We start from the raw sequence: 20,469 nt of genomic DNA on the forward strand, positions 1-20,469 counted from the left end.
AAAAACGGAAGAAGTGCTTCATCCAAAGAGATCAAGTTATCATTGGTTTACATACCAAAAGAACACATATGTTTACCGAAGGTATCATTAGGGTACATACGAACACGCACTACTCTAATACCATCAGAACGCTACCACCTCAGACATGATTCTAGACCTAACGAAAGGAAACGAGCTTGATCGTCTTGAACCCTCCCGCAAATTAAGCCGCCAACTCTTCCATGAATGCCCGCTCCATTGGGGCATTGTTCATTGGGTGAGTGCAAAGGTTGTGCGCCACATCCATGCGGTATCGCGCCACATCTTCCTGTAAAAATGAATGAAAAAATTAAGCAAGTATGATACTAATTATTCTTGTGTTGCATGAGTATTGAAAACAAAGAAAGTAGATTGCAACAAAATGACAAGAAAGTACCTGATTGAACTCTTTCATTGAGTTCCCATCAAAGTTCTCCACATATTTGAGCCCGAAAAAGCCACAATCACATCTGTGAGATAAAAAAATTTATCCTTCATAGTTCCGATGCATAGTTAATACAACAAAATGTTGAAATGGAACACATCATTGAAGCAAAATTCAAAAAGAAAACTCACAAATTATCTTGCTTTGGGTAATCCTCTAGGTCAACACGGGCGAATGATCCAACATTGACATTGAATTGGCTGTACTCTTGTGCGAGGGCTGCAAAGTTTGTGATCTACAACCGAAAAACACGCACCAAAGTTTGAAAAAAAAGGATGAGGTGTGTGAAGATGACAACATGGCATTTATGTAGATGAATCAAAGGGAAAACAGAAAAATAAAAATAGAGAGCATGAGCCTACCAGGTTATTGGCCTGCTTCTTCAAAGGAGATTGTTTCCCTTTTGAATGGATTGAGTCAAATACATTCCACTGCTTGTATAGCAAGTTTGCGTAAACAATTATCCAATGCTTTTCATGAACAATTGTGACAAAAAGCTGTAAAACACAAAAGAAAGGCAAAAAAGGTACTCAGAACATGTAAAAAATGTTACAGCCTAGTAGGAATGAACGTAAGCTTTCCAATGTTGTAACTACAAACAAAAAAGCATTCAACAACAACTAGAATTGATACATATGTTTCAAAGAGATGTTGTAAACATCAATAATAATTGCTACATATGTTTCGAAGGAAATGCTACATCATTGGATCATGTTTTGAAAGTATTTGTGGTGTGAAACAAAAATAGGCTCTCGAGAAACTTACGAGGTCATATTTATTCGCCTTGAACTTTGTCACAGCCCTTTCAAGCTCGGGTATGAGTTTTGCTGGTTGGAAGGTTGTTGGGTCTTGTTTTAGTAAGATCTACTTGAAAGACACCTCGAAATGGTTAGTGTGTGTTGCAACAAAAAATGTGAAGAAAAAAAGGAATGAAGCATTGCTTGTTTTTGCAAAAACTTACCCCCGCGTGGACTGAGAACATGTATTTCTTCAGATTAGTACCACTTGCTGCACGGGATGCTACGTTGTTCATCTCGATACATAGGGACATAACCTCATCATTCATATCCCCGCGAGGCTTGAAGCATATCAGGAATTTCTTGTATCCAATGTAAAATCCACCTATCTTTATGAAAGGTGTCTTGTTACCATAGATGCAACCGAATGAATCATTTGTTTCGAGCAGGAAAAAATAAAAAACAGAAAGCAAAAAGAGATAGGGCTTAGGTAGCTCACACTTGTTCATTGGCATGTGATCTCCTCAATGGTTTCCCATGCTTTACATACTTCTCATATGTGGCTACAGCTGCATCGACCTTTTGCTTCTTTGCCTTGATATTTTTTACGGCTGGAACTTTGGCCATCCTCTTCTTCCTGGTGTTCTTGTCATGTGTGCTAGGGCCACTGCTTGCATCAACAATTTGCTCTTCTGTAGCGACCATCTTAGCGGCTGTAGCAAGCAACAAAAATGGATGAGTTTGCAAGGGATTGTACAAAAGAGTATTTGCTGCAATCACACATATGTAGCGAAAAAAAAGAGATGGAGAAAAACAAAAATAAATGATGCAGGAGGAAGGAAGCATACTTGGGCTGCCATCATCGTCTGAAACAGGGAACACGGGGATGTTTTCAAATATGGGGTTGACTGCGCTCTTCTTGGTTATAGGCTCATCCGTGCAATGCATCATCTCGTACTCTTCGGAGCCCTTTGGGAACAACTCACAGGATGGCTCGTCGTCCCAAATGCCGGCTGTCGCACTCCTGGGTGCATCATAGAAGAGTGGGGGGCTGTGAGGTGAGACGTTGCCTTCCATCTCGAAACTCACTCGTTGTTGCTCAGGAGTTTCAGCAGCCTCGGTTGCAACTTATTGCTTCAATCTGGTGACTTCATCCTTGTTAATGTTAGGTGTTGTACCTTCAGCTTGAGCTTGAGCACCAATGCCAGCATTTGCAGCTTTAGCATCATTCTCTTTTCCGCGACATTCGTCCATGATAGGTGCTTCAAAGGAGAAGTTGGGCTCACTGGTAGCTGTGATGGCGTCTCCAACATCACGAAGGAGGGCTGCCATCCGGTTGCACTACAATCCCTTTAAACACTGTCCAAACTTGCCAACAACATCATCCACCTCCGATGCAAAAATACCCTTGTGCTTGTCGTAAAGCATTTGAAACTGAGTTGGTACCTACAAGAAGGCAAGTATTGAACATTTTAGTCATGTGTATGGATGTAAAAAAACACAAATGTGGGTGTGGCACATTAGAGGTATGGATGAAGTGATAAAACAAGTAGGTATGATGCTGTGTCACTACGTATCAGATAAAGAGTGTGACTGTAGCAATTTACTGTCAACTATGTAGGTAGCAAATTAATGATATGGATGTAGCAAAACTATGACATGGTTGAAGCAAAAACAGAATGTAGTTGTAGCACACTAGACATATGGGTGTAGCAAAAAAGCATAGTATGTATGAACTTGAACAACATATGAAGCAAAAACAGAACATGGTTGTTGCACATCAACATGAAGGATGCATCAAAATAAATATACACTTGCAACTGGGTATAATAAAATAATGCGAAGCCAAAGGTAAACAGGAAATGAATACAATGAAAAAGATAATGTACCCTTAGATCTTGCATGCTAGGGAATGATTGCTGCAGCCAATCGTTGAGCGATGATGATAGGTGTGGTTCAGCATCAACATTTTGTTGAGCCTCATTTGATTGAGAGTCCTTTGCTTGAATTTCAGCACCTTGAATTTGGCTGCCTTGGCCACTAGTTCCTTGGCCACTAGGTGCTTCAGCATCAACTCCCTTCCAACTAGCTGCTTCAGCACCAACTTCCTGTCCCACAAGTTGTGCTGCATAGGGGGTGTTGCACAAACTCCGGATCTAGAAAAACAAAACATGAGTGGCATAAATAAGAAAGCTTCCATAAACTAAATTGGAAAAGCAAAGATTGCTACATGGGTGTGTTAATACTCATTGACAAAGGAAAATACATAGGCGGGATGTAGCAAAATTACATGGGTGTGTTTCCCGTAGAAAGGTTGGACAAGAGTGATGTGACGCCCGGATAATTAAGCTACAGGAATTCCCTGCTAATGATGCCACGTCACCAGGGTTACTGTTGTTAACCTCACGTTAGTTCAAAAACGGATTCAAAATTCTAATTCAAAATATGGCAAACCACAAAAGTTTTCGAACATCAAAACTAAATTGTTCGGGTTGTGTCAAATAATGCATAAGTAATTATGATGGAGGACCACGTTTTTATAAAGTGTTTAAATGCTCTAATATAAATAAAATAGGATCAATCAAAACGATTTAAATGCCATTACTAATTAATAAAGTATCAAACTAAATTATATGGGGACTAGACTTTTGGTGGCAGTGCAGCTTATTGCATAGTATTTATATGTCAAGGCTCCACTTTTTACAAAAGTCATTTGGTTCAAGTTTTAGATGGAAAACAGGAGGTAATTAAAAGAAACAAAAAAAAAGAAAAGGGCAAAACAGAAAATAAAACAAGAGAAAAGGAAAACCCCCTCCCCTGGGCCAAGGCCTAGCTGGCCAGGCCAGGCCAGCCCACTCCCCACGTCGCCTCCTCCTCTGTTCACAGAGGGGGTCGTGGGCAGAGCCGATGCCCGCCACGGCACCGGCCGACGTCGTGGCGGCCATCAGGCCGGCGACCCCGACCTACAAGACCCCGGTGCCCCTCCCTCTAACCCTAGCCCTAGACCCCCCTCGCTCGCGCTCTCCCCACAGCCTCTCGCTCACCCCTCCCCCTCTCTCTGTTTTGACGGCCAGGCGGGACGTCACCATGCCGTCGTCAAGCCCGCGGCCACCGGCCACCGCTCGCCGCACCGACGAGTTCAGGAGGATCGCCATCGTCGACCTCGTCCATCCAGAGCGTCAAATCGAGCGGAGCCGCACCGATTCGCCGCCATCGATCTCGTCTTCGACATCCTGCACCGACGGCCGCCGTCGTTGATTCGCTCGACCCCGACCGTCCCCAGCCTCCCCGACCACGTCCCCGGCTCCTTGGTGAGCTTCTCCTCCGGATTCCCCCTTCCTCAGCCTTGATTTGGTCGCCGTTTGCCGTCCCGAGCTCATACGAGTCCGCTTGTACGCGTACGTACGTACGTGAGTATTTTCTCGCGCTGCTCCTGCTGCCGCCACACGCGGCCGCGCCGCGCCCGCCTGCGTCTACTGCTGCTCTTGCTGCGCGCCTCCCAACTGCTGCTGCTCGTGGCCGCTGCCTCATGTGTTGCCGTTGCTGCCGCTAAAACTCTGTTCCTGCTGCCTGCTGCTCGTTTTGGCCATGACCACTGTTGGAGAATCCTATTCTACCGCCTGCTTGTACGTGAATACTTACCTGGTCATCTGGTCATACTGCGTGTATACTACTAGATTAGTGGAGTTTGTTATGGTGTTAGTTGGCCTCACCTGCGTGTGCATGGGTTGTATATATGTACACTCGTGATGTATCAGTGTGCTGCGTGGTGTGTGTGCGTGTGTATTCTTAGTGTGTGGCCGACCCCATTAGAAAAAAAAAAGAAATAATAATAATAATAAAGTAAATAATTAGTGGCTTAATTAATTAAATGATTAGTAATTAGTTAATTAGCCTAATCACATTAACAGTGAGGCCTGCAGCTTAGTTAGTCTAATCAGTAAATAAATACACTGTTAATTAAAGCAGGGGCACTGACATGTGAGGTCTGACCCATTTGACCAGTCAACGGTCCAGTCAAACTAAGACTGGATAGTTGACCAGGTCCAGCTGTCAGCCCCTAAGCACACTATGGGTACACGCTTTGGGTAACCATTGCATTTAGGTTTAATGAGTTTGAATTATTAATAATTAAAATAATTTCAGGAATTGTTTAAAAAAAATTGAAAATTAAAATAAAATAAACCGTAAGTCAGATGAAAATACTTTGTACATGAAAGTTGCTCAGAACGGCGAGACGAATCCGGATACGCAGCCCGTTCGTCCGCCACGCATCCCTAGCATAGCAAACATGCAACTTTCTCCCTCCGGTTCGTTTGTCCGAAAACGCGGAACACCGGGGATAATTTCACGGATGTTTCCCCCCTTCACCGGTACCACCTCGTACCGCGTTAGGGCACCCCTAGCATCACGCTTTGTCATGTCATGCATCGTCATGCAATTGTTTGCATTATATTTATTGTTTCTTCCCCCTCTTCTCTCGCTAGACACCGAGACCGACGCCGCTGCTACCCAGTACGACTACGGTGTTGACGACCCCTCTCTCTTGCCAGAGCAACCAGGCAAGCCCCCCCTTTGATCACCAGTTACCGCCTACTCTTCTCTATACTGCTTGCATTAGAGTAGTGTAGCATGTTACTGCTTTTCGTTATTCCTATCCTGATGCATAGCCTGTCCTTGCTACTACTGTTGTTACCATTACCTGCTATCCTACTGCTTAGTATAGGATGCTAGTGTTCCATCAGTGGCCCTACACTCTTGTCCGTCTGCCATGCTATACTACTGGGCCGTGATCACTTCGGGAGGTGATCACGGGCATATACTATATACTTTACACAATTACATTACTTATGATACTGTTCGGAGATGGGGGTTGAAGGGGCAGGTGGCTCCATCCCGGTAGAGGTGGGCCTGGGTTCCCGACGGCCCCCGACTGTTACTTTGAGGCGGGGCGACAGGGCAGGTTGAGACCACCTAGGAGAGAGGTGGGCCTGGCCCTGGTCGGCGTCCGTGGTTATTTCAGAATAACACGTTTAACGAGATCTTGGTATTTGATCTGAGTCTGGCTACTGGCCTATACGCACTAACCATCTACGCGGGGACAGTTATGGGCACTCGACGTCGTGGTATCAGCCGAAGCCTTCGTGACGTCAGCGACTGAGTGGCGCGCGCCGGATTGGACCGTAAGCCTGCTCTTGTATTAAGGGGGCTAGTTCTGCTTCCGGCCGCGTTCGCAACGTGCAGGTGTGCAAAGGGCGATGGGCCCAGACCCCTGCGCCATAGGAATTAGACCGGCGTGCTGACCTCTCTGTTGTGTCTAGGTAGGGCTGCGACGTGTTGATCTTCCGAGGCCGGGCATGACCCAGGAAAGTGTGTCCGGCCAAATGGGATCGAGCGTGTTGGGTTATGTGGTGCAGCCCTGCAGGGAAGTTAATCTATTCGAATAGCCGTGATCTTCGATAACAGGACGACTTGGAGTTGTACCTTGACCTTATGACAACTAGAACTGGATACTTAATAAAACACACCCTTTCAAGTGCCAGATACAACCGGTGGTCGCTCTCTCACAGGGCGATGAGGGGAGGATCATCGGTTAGGATTATGCTACGTGATGATACTTGGAGGACTTTAGTCTATTCTCATCTACATGCTGCAAGACGGAGGCTGCCAGAAGCGTAGTCTTCGAAAGGACTAGCTATCCCCCCTTATCCCGGCTTTCTGCAGTTCAGTCCACATATAATAGCCTTATTCCAGTTGATACCAATGCATACATATGTAGTGTAGCTCCTTGCTTGCGAGTACTTTGGATGAGTACTCACGGTTGCTTTCTCCTTCCCTTCCCTCTATCCTTTCTACCTGGTTGTCGCAACCAGATGCTGGAGCCCAGGAGCCAGACGCCACCGTCGACGACGACTCCTACTACACCAAGGTGCCTACTACTACGTGCTGCCCGCTGACGACGACCAGGAGTAGTTAGGAGGATCTCAGGTAGGAGGCATGCGCCTCTTTCGATCTGTATCCCAGTTTGTGCTAGCCTCCTTAAGGCACACTTGTTCTCTTATGTCTGTACTCAGATATTGTTGCTTCCGCTGACTCGTCTATGATCGAGCTCTTGTTTTCGAGCCTTCGAGGCCCCTGGCTTGTAATATGATGCTTGTATGACTTATTTTATTTGTAGAGTTGTGGTGTGATATCTTCCCGTGAGTCCTTGATCTTGATCATACACATTTGCGTGCATGATTAGTGTACGGTCAAATCGGGGGTGTCACAAGTTGGTATCAGAACCGACTGCTTGTAGGAATCCCCCTTCCACCCTCCTTGGCCAAAGTCGAGTCTAGATATTACAAAACTTTTACTAACATGGATGTGCGCCTTACGGGCTCACGTCGCCATTGGGTGGTATTAGGATCTTTTACTCCTCGATCTTTACTCTGGGACTCTGAGCTCTCTTCTATTCGGGTTAAGTGATTTTGTTAAAAACAAAACTAACTTTAGGTTCTCGCAAGTACTTTCTCCCGGAGAGCCCCTCACTTCAGATAATCGCCTGCTGCACTAGAAGATTCCGAAGTTACTCTACGCTATTCTCTCGAGTCTTTGTACCATCGCATTTGCAATTTCCTTCCACCGTCAACCCCTATGAAAACTGCATACACTTTCCATTCATACAATCATTCCCCGTTGATCTTGTTATTACAAGATGTCCCAAAATACTCTTTGTTGTCCCGAGAATCCTTTGAGCTCACTGCGTTGCAGTTCCTTGCCACCTGAATACCCCTACGGATAATTTCTCGCCCTTATCGAGTATCCGCTCATCCCCAGTTGTTCATGTGTTTCGCAATTGTCTTCGAAATACTATTCAATCCTTCAAAATTCCTCAGTAGCTTATTGCTCTGCAATACTTGTCTGCTTGCATTATGGATGCTTTCCATATGTCTGGCAATATTCGTTAGTATCCTTAGACCCCGTCATTTTGATCCTATTGATTCAACATGAGTGCGAATGCACGCAATCGTCAGTTGATCCTTTTAAATTATCCTTCCGGCTCAGGCGTCATTTTGAACATGAGCTTGTTCTCGACCAATCTATTTGCCGTCAATTTTACCCTTAGGTCTATTGAATTTATCCATCCTTGATCAGAGCGTTTGCTTCTGATCCTTTGATTTGGAAGTCATATTTCCTTTGCATTTGAGCTTGGAATTAGTCGGTTGTTTCTATAATCTAAGGCCCTTGCCTTGATTCTTCCTCTGGTTGTGTGCCGATGCTCACATCAGCTCGTTATGAACCATCAAGTCCTTTGTTGAAGTACCATCTGACAGTGTCCTTCGTATACAAAAACCTCGAGAAGTTCTTTTCGGGATACATAATACCATTGGTAAATCCCGTTCTCTGATTTGGCCAACCATGCTCTACTTTCGAGCTGGTGATATTTACTATTGAAGCTTGTGGTATATGTTTCCACGATACCCTGACGGGTTGAACCTATGCCTTCCTTAATATGTGTGAACCCAAAAGTTTTCATGGGTCATACTCCTCTGGTAATTCACCAGGTAGGTTTTGACACCGAGGTCATCTTTATCTAGAGCAGTGAATGAAAGGTTATGCATTGAAGAAGTGGGAGTCGACCTTGAACTTTGTGTTCATGCCCATGGACACGATGTAGATCTTATCATTAAAGCTTCTCTTAAATTAGATTATTCCTTTCATATAAGTTCATCTTATATCCGGGATCTGGCCTTTTGCAATCGTGGTTCCGACCATGTTCTCCTTTAAATACCATTTCACGTGCAAGTTTAAGCGCTTGTCTTCTGTAGAGCAATACCCCAGTCCAACCTCTACTTTGATCTGTCATCGAGTATTACCCCCTCTGGTATCTCGAGATTATCACGGAACTGCATAACTTCTTGTGAGTTCTTCTTCAAGTATTATTTGACTTTCGCTGCATCATCATTTGACTTGATGTCATCGCCGACCGATTACATCTTCATGAAATCTCTCGACAAATGTGTCGTGGTCATCAGCAACATCCTGAGCTCTTCTAGGATATCAATCAAATTCATGATGAGAATTACCATCCTTGCCCCTCGATGATTGTGTTATCATCGACAACATTCTTGCCTTCCCGCAACACAAACGTGTTCATGTTATGATTGCAACTTGCTGTCCAGCTTGTATGATGTTCCACCTTGAAGTATTAATGTCCTTTATGACAAGGATGTTGTGAGGATTGCTCCACCTCTTAAGAATTCTTGGTATATTGATGCTTCTCACCATCACCATTCTTTCTTGGTCTCCGTGTTGTTTCTAACCGGAATACCGACAAATGGTCTGTGATGTGTAAATTCTAAACTTCTAGCAACCCTATTGCTTTGAGGTTATTGGTCTACAGTTTCATTCTAAGTCTATTGCTTATTGAATCATCATTCGAACATTGATCGTGCTACCTAGTCTAGATTCCTGGGTGCACCCTTCTATCATTGTTCAGTCGTGTATGTTTCTCTCGAGCATACATCATTATATCATTTGATCCGACAAATGATATTTCCTTGTTCACATAATTGTGGAAATCAATCCTTTGGAAATCTCGATGATTTGTTGCTGAGCCTATCAGCCACCTCCTCATCCTCTCCTTGGTTTACTATTGAACTCTTGTGTCGGAACTCGCTCCCATAATTCAATTCCCGAGAATCTTATAATGTCATCTCGACAATTTGTGTTGCACCTTTCTTCTCAGGTATCCTGAGTCTGAGTTATCTTGACACCCATCACATTTGAATCTCGGTCAGATATGATGGTTGGAATATATTTCCAAGAGTTATAACATTGGTCTTTCATGACCCGGTAAGGTGATGTCATTCCTAGCACACTTGACCGAAGGGCCTAGTGTTATAGTTTCCTTTTTAACAAGATTAACCATTTTTCCATGAGGAAATTGAATGCCTTGTTTAATAAGTTTATCCTGATGGATCCTTTGTGTATCCAAAGTCTGACCTTTGCTTGAAGACCATGTCAATACTGTCTCGAACTTGTCTGTGGTACACCGATTTTCAACAAGAACATTGAATCGAAATGCCAAATGTTTCCTGCTCTATTATCCAAACACCGTTGTATGGATAATGTCATGAAAATCTCTCTCCCCTACCTAAAGAGTTTTCTACGTTATATCCTGTCATGGATATCATGCTTAGCTTGTCCTTGGGAAGGATATACCCTTGAAATATGTTGAAATATGTGTTTAAACACATTTTTCTTTCCATTGTTCTGATTAAATAGGATAGACACTTTTCCCTTTCCATTGGTTTGTTTAAACCCTTTCTATGATCTATATGATATAAGCAGTAATAATTCCCTGCTTGTGCAAACACCTTGGTGTACAACTCTGTCAGTAAGACCCTGTTGCTATTGTTGATGACATTCCGGTAGCCACCGATGGACGGGAATTTTGCCTATTGGTCCGCCTCGTTTTCGACGAGCAGGAAAATGGTTCTCTTCGTCCCTCGCCCTTGGTACCGACGTTGTTGCCGACATAATCGACGAGCCACCCTCTGACATGCCTTGCTTACATGATCGTGCAAGACGTCACCCCTCTTCCTACTTTTAACCCACATAGTGGACCCATAACCCATAGTTCCACAAGATCGAAACCTGACTCACCTGTACAATCCTGTTTCTAATGGTTATTCCCATGCTTGGCTTTGTATTTAACTCATGGGCCACCTTCCTAGTGCTCTATTCTGGTATCAGACGCTATACTTACTCTCGCTGCTCTGAACCCCTTTCTCACTCTGGTTCGGACTTCGAGCAACTATCTATCTGCTTGGAACCTCTTATTGTACCTTCAAACCTCACTCTCGATGTGTTTTATTTGTTCAACTCGAGAGGTACTCATATACTCATTCATGGGTTAATCCCAGATTATTACCCTTATAACATTCTGTCGTTGCCGATCTACCCCGTTACCTATTCGTAAGTACGATGAAGATCCCGAAGAAAGGATGTCGACTTCATCATGATGACCGGCAGCAAAGGAATGAAGACATCAATGTAATGGATCGACCTCTTCGAGAAGAGCAACTATGACCGAGAAGAATCGTTAGAATTTCGTAACCAAAACTTTCCCCCTTACTCCCGGTCCTAAATCTCGGGACGAGATTTCTTGTAGTGGAGGAGAATTGTCACGCCCGGATAATTAAGCTACAGGAATTCCCTGCTAATGATGCCACGTCACCAGGGTTACTGTTGTTAACCTCACGTTAGTTCAAAAACGGATTCAAAATTCTAATTCAAAATATGGCAAACCACAAAAGTTTTCGAACATCAAAACTAAATTGTTCGGGTTGTGTCAAATAATGCATAAGTAATTATGATGGAGGACCACGTTTTTATAAAGTGTTTAAATGCTCTAATATAAATAAAATAGGATCAATCAAAACGATTTAAATGCCATTACTAATTAATAAAGTATCAAACTAAATTATATGGGGACTAGACTTTTGGTGGCAGTGCAGCTTATTGCATAGTATTTATATGTCAAGGCTCCACTTTTTACAAAAGTCATTTGGTTCAAGTTTTAGATGGAAAACAGAAGGTAATTAAAAGAAACAAAAAAAAAGAAAAGGGCAAAACAGAAAATAAAACAAGAGAAAAGGAAAACCCCCTCCCCTGGGCCAAGGCCTAGCTGGCCAGGCCAGGCCAGCCCACTCCCCACGTCGCCTCCTCCTCTGTTCACAGAGGGGGTCGTGCGCAGAGCCGATGCCCGCCACGGCACCGGCCGACGTCGTGGCGGCCATCCGGCCGGCGACCCCGACCTACAAGACCCCGGTGCCCCTCCCTCTAACCCTAGCCCTAGACCCCCCTCGCTCGCGCTCTCCCCACAGCCTCTCGCTCACCCCTCCCCCTCTCTCTGTTTTGACGGCCAGGCGGGACGTCACCACGCCGTCGTCAAGCCCGCGGCCACCGGCCACCGCTCGCTACACCGACGAGTTCAGGAGGATCGCCATCGTCGACCTCGTCCATCCAGAGCGTCAAATCGAGCGGAGCCGCACCGATTCGCCGCCATCGATCTCGTCTTCGACATCCTGCACCGACGGCCGCCGTCGTCGATTCGCTCGACCCCGACCGTCCCCAGCCTCCCCGACCACGTCCCCGGCTCCTTGGTGAGCTTCTCCTCCGGATTCCCCCTTCCTCAGCCTTGATTTGGTCGCCGTTTGCCGTCCCGAGCTCATCCGAGTCCGCTTGTACGCGTATGTACGTACGTGAGTATTTGCTCGCGCTGCTCCTGCTGCCGCCACACGCGGCCGCGCCGCGCCCGCCTGCGTCTACTGCTGCTCTTGCCGCGCGCCTCCCAACTGCTGCTGCTCGTGGCCGCTGCCTCATGTGTTGCCGTTGCTGCCGCTAAAACTCTGTTCCTGCTGCCTGCTGCTCGTTTTGGCCATGACCACTGTTGGAGAATCCTATTCTACCGCCTGCTCGTACGTGAATACTTACCTGGTCATCTGGTCATACTGCGTGTATACTACTAGATTAGTGGAGTTTGTTATGGTGTTAGTTGGCCTCACCTGCGTGTGCATGGGTTGTATATATGTACACTCGTGATGTATCAATGTGCTGAGTGGTGTGTGTGCGTGTGTACTCTTAGTGTGTGGCCGACCCCATTAGAAAAAAAAAGAAATAATAATAATAATAAAGTAAATAATTAGTGGCTTAATTAATTAAATGATTAGTAATTAGTTAATTAGCCTAATCACATTAACAGTGAGGCCTGCAGCTTAGTTAGTCTAATCAGTAAATAAATACACTGTTAATTAAAGCAGGGGCACTGACATGTGAGGTCTGACCCATTTGACCAGTCAACGGTCCAGTCAAACTAAGACTGGATAGTTGACCAGGTCCAGCTGTCAGCCCCTAAGCACACTATGGGTACACGCTTTGGGTAACCATTGCATTTAGGTTTAATGAGTTTGAATTATTAATAATTAAAATAATTTCAGGAATTGTTTAAAAAAATTGAAAATTAAAATAAAATAAACCGTAAGTCAGATGAAAATACTTTGTACATGAAAGTTGCTCAGAACGGCGAGACGAATCCGGATACGCAGCCCGTTCGTCCGCCACGCATCCCTAGCATAGCAAACATGCAACTTTCTCCCTCCGGTTCGTTTGTCCGAAAACGCGGAACACCGGGGATAATTTCACGGATGTTTCCCCCCTTCACCGGTACCACCTCGTACCGCGTTAGGGCACCCCTAGCATCACGCTTTGTCATGTCATGCATCGTCATGCAATTGTTTGCATTATATTTATTGTTTCTTCCCCCTCTTCTCTCGCTAGACACCGAGACCGACGCCGCTGCTACCCAGTACGACTACGGTGTTGACGACCCCTCTCTCTTGCCAGAGCAACCAGGCAAGCCCCCCCTTTGATCACCAGATACCGCCTACTCTTCTCTATACTGCTTACATTAGAGTAGTGTAGCATGTTACTGCTTTCCGTTATTCCTATCCTGATGCATAGCCTGTCCTTGCTACTACTGTTGTTACCATTACCTGCTATCCTACTGCTTAGTATAGGATGCTAGTGTTCCATCAGTGGCCCTACACTCTTGTCCGTCTGCCATGCTATACTACTGGGCCGTGATCACTTCGGGAGGTGATCACGGGCATATACTATATACTTTACACAATTACATTACTTATGATACTGTTCGGAGATGGGGGTTGAAGGGGCAGGTGGCTCCATCCCGGTAGAGGTGGGCCTGGGTTCCCGACGGCCCCCGACTGTTACTTTGAGGCGGGGCGACAGGGCAGGTTGAGACCACCTAGGAGAGAGGTGGGCCTGGCCCTGGTCGGCGTCCGTGGTTATTTCAGAATAACACGTTTAACGAGATCTTGGTATTTGATCTGAGTCTGGCTACTGGCCTATACGCACTAACCATCTACGCGGGGACAGTTATGGGCACTCGACGTCGTGGTATCAGCCGAAGCCTTCGTGACGTCAGCGACTGAGTGGCGCGCGCCGGATTGAACCGTAAGCCTGCTCTTGTATTAAGGGGGCTAGTTCTGCTTCCGGCCGCGTTCGCAACGTGCAGGTGTGCAAAGGGCGATGGGCCCAGACCCCTGCGCCATAGGAATTAGACCGGCGTGCTGACCTCTCTGTTGTGTCTAGGTAGGGCTGCGACGTGTTGATCTTCCGAGGCCGGGCATGACCCAGGAAAGTGTGTCCGGCCAAATGGGATCGAGCGTGTTGGGTTATGTGGTGCACCCCTGCAGGGAAGTTAATCTATTCGAATAGCCGTGATCTTCGATAACAGGACGACTTGGAGTTGTACCTTGACCTTATGACAACTAGAACTGGATACTTAATAAAACACACCCTTTCAAGTGCCAGATACAACCGGTGGTCGCTCTCTCACAGGGCGACGAGGGGAGGATCATCGGTTAGGATTATGCTACGTGATGATACTTGGAGGACTTTAGTCTAATCTCATCTACATGCTGCAAGACGGAGGCTGCCAGAAGCGTAGTCTTCGAAAGGACTAGCTATCCCCCCTTATCCCGGCTTTCTGCAGTTCAGTCCACATATAATAGCCTTATTCCAGTTGATACCAATGCATACATATGTAGTGTAGCTCCTTGCTTGCGAGTACTTTGGATGAGTACTCACGGTTGCTTTCTCCTTCCCTTTCCTCTATCCTTTCTACCTGGTTGTCGCAACCAGATGCTGGAGCCCAGGAGCCAGACGCCACCGTCGACGACAACTCCTACTACATCAAGGTGCCTACTACTACGTGCTGCCCGCTGACGACGACCAGGAGTAGTTAGGAGGATCCCAGGTAGGAGGCATGCGCCTCTTTCGATCTGTATCCCAGTTTGTGCTAGCCTCCTTAAGGCAAACTTGTTCTCTTATGTCTGTACTCAGATATTGTTGCTTCCGCTGACTCGTCTATGATCGAGCTCTTGTTTTCGAGCCTTTCGAGGCCCCTGGCTTGTAATATGATGCTTGTATGACTTATTTTATTTGTAGAGTTGTGGTGTGATATCTTCCCGTGAGTCCTTGATCTTGATCGTACACATTTGCGTGCATGATTAGTGTACGGTCAAATCGGGGGTGTCACAAGTGAGCTTGTTTTTGTCAACTTTATCCAATCACTCAAAATCCTTTTGGCAAACAAAACGTATCCTTGGCACGGAATAATCAATAGCATGCTCATTTGGGAGGCCAGCCGGGATATCAACATGATCCATGTATATGATCTGAATGTCATGGAAAAAGGACATTAGCCAACAAAAAACATAAAGGCATGAAGGTTTCATGCAGCAAAGGGGAAAGATGGAGGTATTTCGTAATGTTGCGTTGCATACCGCTAACATGGGAAGGCATGAAGCAATCTGAAACTCTTTTTCTGCGTTTGCTTGCATCCTCTTCTTCTCTTGAAAGACTCCAACCTCCTCCATAGCTCGTGTCAACAAGTGCTCATCCCAAGCGAATTCATGCACCAAAGACATATCTTCGAGGGAAGCAAGATACTCGAGATTCACCATATTGCCCGTGCCTGGGCACAAAACTGTTGCCAACGCAAGGAGTGCCCAAGTCTTATTTATCATAACCACGTCCTCCTCACTGCAACTAGTGAGCAACTTGACAACATGGGCGATTGGAGCCCTGTTCCCCTCCTTGTAGATGCTGCGAAGATCATGTTCATCACTCTTCTTTAGAAGCTTCACGGGTCTATCACCGGATGGCACGTTGAAAATCCTTTTCACCATAAGCTTGCTGAAGGTGATAGATTTGTTCTTGTGTTTGAACTCAGAGAGTACGTGATTCGTGTTCATTGCAACAAACTCAATGAGCTCATGGGGCACCTTGAAAGACCGGATGTCCAACAAGTCTCCAAACGGTCCCTCCCTTATGACTCTCTATTTTTCCGGTGATATTTGCTTCCCAATCTGAGCCAGCCTTTTTGAGTTAAACCTTGACTTAAAGCCACATAGATTGCCTTTCTTCTTAATCTTCTTCTTAGCCTTCTTACTCCCCTCATTCTCACCAGAGTTACCTGCAACATCTACAAAAAAGGAAAATACACAAGTCAATAAAACCATAAAACCGAACCATCAGAAGCTAGAAAAAAACATACATGAACACCTAAAAAATTCTGACAAACCTATGAATTTAGGGATGTTGGGTTGCGCAGCAGAACGAGTAGTGATTCATTGGCAAAAAATATATAGTGCATATCAGACATTTTGAAAGTCATACTTTGTAAACTATCAACAACATCTAGAATACCAAAGTTGATTCCATTAGGTTCATCATGAAATGCATTATCATGTCATTTCTAAACCGACTCAACATCCCCATCGATTCTCCAAAAACATAAGCTAAAAACATCCCTGTACCTCGATTAGTCAAGTACCTAAATTCCTTGGCGGCCAAGGAAAACCTGCTAATGATTGGGTCAGCAAGACATCAACATGTAGAAAGAGTTGTGGTTTGCTTCCCTGAATCAATCCAGTTGCTGGAATGCTACCAGATTCAAATTCACCACCGCGCCAACTCCCTCTGCCCGCGGGAACGCCACCCCGACGCCTCCCTCGACCCGCGGGAACGCCACCCTGCCGCCTCCCTCGACCGCGGGAACGCCATCCCGCCGCCTCCCTCGACCGCGGGAACGCCACCCCGCCGCCTCCCTCGACCGCGGGAACACAAACCCATCCTCGTCCGCGCCGGCGCCGGCGGTGGCCCGCGGCTAGCGACGCCCTAACCCTAAATCCAACGGGGGAGGGGAAGAAAACAACGAAAATGGAAAGCATTCGGGCTCGAGTTACCATCGGGGGGGGGGCATAGATGGACGGAGAATGGAGATCCGCCCTGGGCCCCGCCGCCACCGCCGCCGCCGCCGCCGCCACCCTGCGCGAACAAGCACGTCGCCCCGCGGTCGCCCTGCCTCGAAACGAAAAGATAGAGCGGATGCAGCAAAAATCACTTTGGAAAAGGATAACTACGAGCGTGTAAAAAAAAATAGGATGACACGTGGCGCAACGGTGTCCTTAGATCAAAAAGAGATCGAACGCACGGGGCGCGACCGGCGCAACGGTTCGGCCGGCGCCCCGGCCACAAACACTTCCCTTGTCGTATTGGGTGACCATATTAGCCGTATTTCTAAGTACAGTGACCAAACTGAGCGTTCTTTGCAAGTTCAATGACTGCGAGTGCATTTTACTCCCATTTCTAGTATAGGCCTACTTCTCACCGTCATTACGATCGATATGTCACCGCAACCCCAGCCCTACTTCTTTCACCGAACAGGCATCCTCTCCTTCGTTCTCACAGAACAAACAGAGCCAGAAAGAGAGAGGCGAGGCTCTCTAGGTTTCCGCTGCCGCCGCCGTCGCCGGCCAAGTCGCTGGCCCCGTCGCCACCATGGCGTGCGGATCCGGGCCCCTCCGCCCCCCACCAAAGTTCATCCGCTGCGCCGCCGTCCCCTAGTTCCCCTAATCTCCGCCTGCACACTGCCCCTGGTCCCTGCCTGCGCCGCCGGCTGAAGCTCTCCGTGCCCCGCGTCCGAGCTCCTGCTGCACCGCACAAGACGTCCACCTTGGTCCCCGGACTCCAACTCCGTCCGCCCGACTGCAGCGCGCCGCCCCATCCCCGACCTGCGTCAGGACAATGTAAAAAAGTTTCCTATTCAGATTTGCTTCATGGCGTGTATTTCGTATTCAGATTTTTGGCATGTATGTGTGGTGGCGTATGAACTGCTAATTATTCACTACTACTCCACATTTGGCTGTGACATGTTTGCTTCATGGCGTGTATTTCTATTCAGATTTCATACTGGACATGTATGTATATGTTGTACTCCCTCCGTCCGAAAATACTTGTCGGAGGAATGGATGTATCTAGTCATATTTTAGTTTTAGATGCATCCAGTTTTATCCATTTGTGCGACAAGTATTTCTGGACGGAGGGAGTACTTATGAATGTCATATTTTTAGATGTCGAAAGCCAATTGGAATTCACAAATGACCGCCGTATTTTGCAAACTCGCTGCCATTGAGAAGTTAAAAGGGAATAGGCCTCTCAAATACTTGAATGCTGCTGGATACAAGAATGTAGAAGTTGGTTTCTTAGAGCAGACCGGGAAACATTACAGTAGGTTACAGTTAAAAAATAAATGGGGCAGTTTGAGAACTTTGCATAGGGATTGGTTGATCCTTAAGAACACAGTAACTGGCCTTGGTTGGAATGATGTAACGAACTCCGTGATAGCTGATGATGAATGGTGGAAAAAAGCCGGTGAAGTAAGTCATATTCATAAAATCAAATTGTTATGTAGCGAATATTGCACTAGAATTTTTTGTTGACAAGTCCGAACAATTTATTTATTCAGGAGAAGGACTTCTTGCAGTTTCGTAAATGTGGTCCTGAAAATGGAGCAAATGAGTATCATGTATGAGAATATCAATGTTACCGGGGAAAGTTCTATGATGCCAGGTTGTGAGCATGAAGTGCTTGATCTCGAGGAGGATGAAATCGAGGAGGAAGAATTGCAGACTACCCTAGCCAAGAAGGAAAAGAAGCGGCCAGGGTAGATAGATGGAAGCTCTAGTAAGGAATCCTGTTCAAAGGGACTTCAAGCGTATGGTTGACCACTTGATTAGTGAAGATGCCGCAATGAACTCACATAAGCATAGTGTTGCTACTGAAATTGAAAAGATAATGGAAGAAGTTGTGGCATGTGGAGCAGATGAAGAAAGTAATGAGTACTTCATAGCAATCAAGTTGTTTGCGAAGTTTGAAAATCGTTGTTTGTTTAACAATATGATGGCCAGGTGGTACCTCGGAAGGACACCTTTCGGTATTTGGGGTCAATGTTGCAGGAGGATGGGGGTATTGATGAAGATGTGAATCATCGAATCAAAGCCGGATGGATGAAGTGGCGCCAAGCTTTTGGCATTCTCTGTGACAAGAGAGTGCCACAAAAGCTAAAAGGCAAGTTCTACAGGACGGCGGTTCGACCTGCAATGTTGTATGGCGCGGAGTGTTGGCCGACTAAAAGGCGACATGTTCAACAGTTAGGTGTGGCGGAGATGCGTATGTTGAGATGGATGTGTGGCCACACGAGGAAGAATCGAGTCCGGAATGATGATATACGAGATAGAGTTGGGGTAGCACCAATTGAGGAGAAGCTTGTCCAACATCGTCTGAGATGGTTTGAGCATATTCAGCGCAGGCCTCCAGAAGCTCCAGTGCGTAGCGGACGGCTAAAGCGTGCGGAGAATGCCAAGAGAGGGCGGGGTCGACTGAATTTGACATGGGAGGAGTCCGTTAAGAGAGACCTGAAGGATTGGAGTATCGACAAAGAGCTAGCTATGTACAGGGGTGCGTGGAAGCTTGCTATCCATGTGCCAGAGCCATGAGTTCGTTGCGAGATCTTATGGGTTTCACCTCTAGCCTACCCCAACTTGTTTGGGACTAAAGGCTTTGTTGTTGTTGTTGTTATTGTTGTTTAACAATATGAAGACTAGTGAAGGGAAGAAGAATTGGCTTAAGAGGATGTATGAAGAGCGAAATAGGCGTTAGGATTACACTTTGGAAGTGCGGTCATGAATATGTTATTCCCTTCCTTTATGTTATGTTGCTTGAGAATTGGTGAACTATTTCCCTTCATGTTATGTCACTTGAGACTTGATGAACAATATTTCCCTTGATGTCATGTCACTTGAGACTTGATGAACAATATTTCCCTTAATGTTATGTCACTTGAGACTTGTTGAACTATATTTGCCTTCATGTTATGTCATGTGAGACTTGATGAATACTATTTCTCTTGATGTTATCGTTCATGTTGATCCTGACATGCATGTGTTCCTAATATTTATGTGTATATGTAGATGAGCGCAAGTGGCAGCCATAGTGAGGAGTCCGAAACTGATTCTGATGCTATGGCAACCTCAAGGAGGCAAAGGAAGAAAAAATACATGATGGCTGCACTTGTTGGTATCATGTATAGTGAGAAGTATCTCATGAAAAAGAAGAGAAGAGTTCCTATAATGACTGGACAATAGTTGGTTACCGAGAACTTGAGTTCTCCAAAAGATTGCTATAACATGTTCAGGATGTACAAGCCTTGTTTTGATAGATTGCATCATACACTTGTACACACATATGGCTTGAAAGGAACAAGAAACATGAGTTCAGAAGGAGCATTGGGTATGTTTCTTTGGACGGTTGGGGGCCCTCAATTCGTAAGCCAAGTGGAGAATCGTTTCAAGA

The 20,469-nt window shown here is 45.9% G+C and overlaps 1 long non-coding RNA gene and 1 pseudogene across 1 annotated transcript; one reads left to right on the forward strand and one right to left on the reverse strand.

Annotated features, from left to right (window-relative positions):
• Positions 1 to 249: 249 nt before the first annotated feature.
• Positions 250 to 16,839, reverse strand: LOC119360869 (annotated as a pseudogene).
• A 630-nt stretch (positions 16,840 to 17,469) lies between these two features.
• On the forward strand, positions 17,470 to 19,127 carry LOC119363654. The gene is made up of 3 exons (XR_005174225.1): positions 17,470 to 17,864; positions 18,189 to 18,494; positions 18,584 to 19,127. It is a non-coding gene; the product is annotated as an uncharacterized LOC119363654 (long non-coding RNA).
• Positions 19,128 to 20,469: the final 1,342 nt, after the last annotated feature.

The sequence above is a fragment of the Triticum dicoccoides genome, chromosome 2B, assembly GCF_002162155.2.
Source record: "Triticum dicoccoides isolate Atlit2015 ecotype Zavitan chromosome 2B, WEW_v2.0, whole genome shotgun sequence".
Taxonomy (NCBI): Eukaryota; Viridiplantae; Streptophyta; class Magnoliopsida; order Poales; family Poaceae; genus Triticum; species Triticum dicoccoides.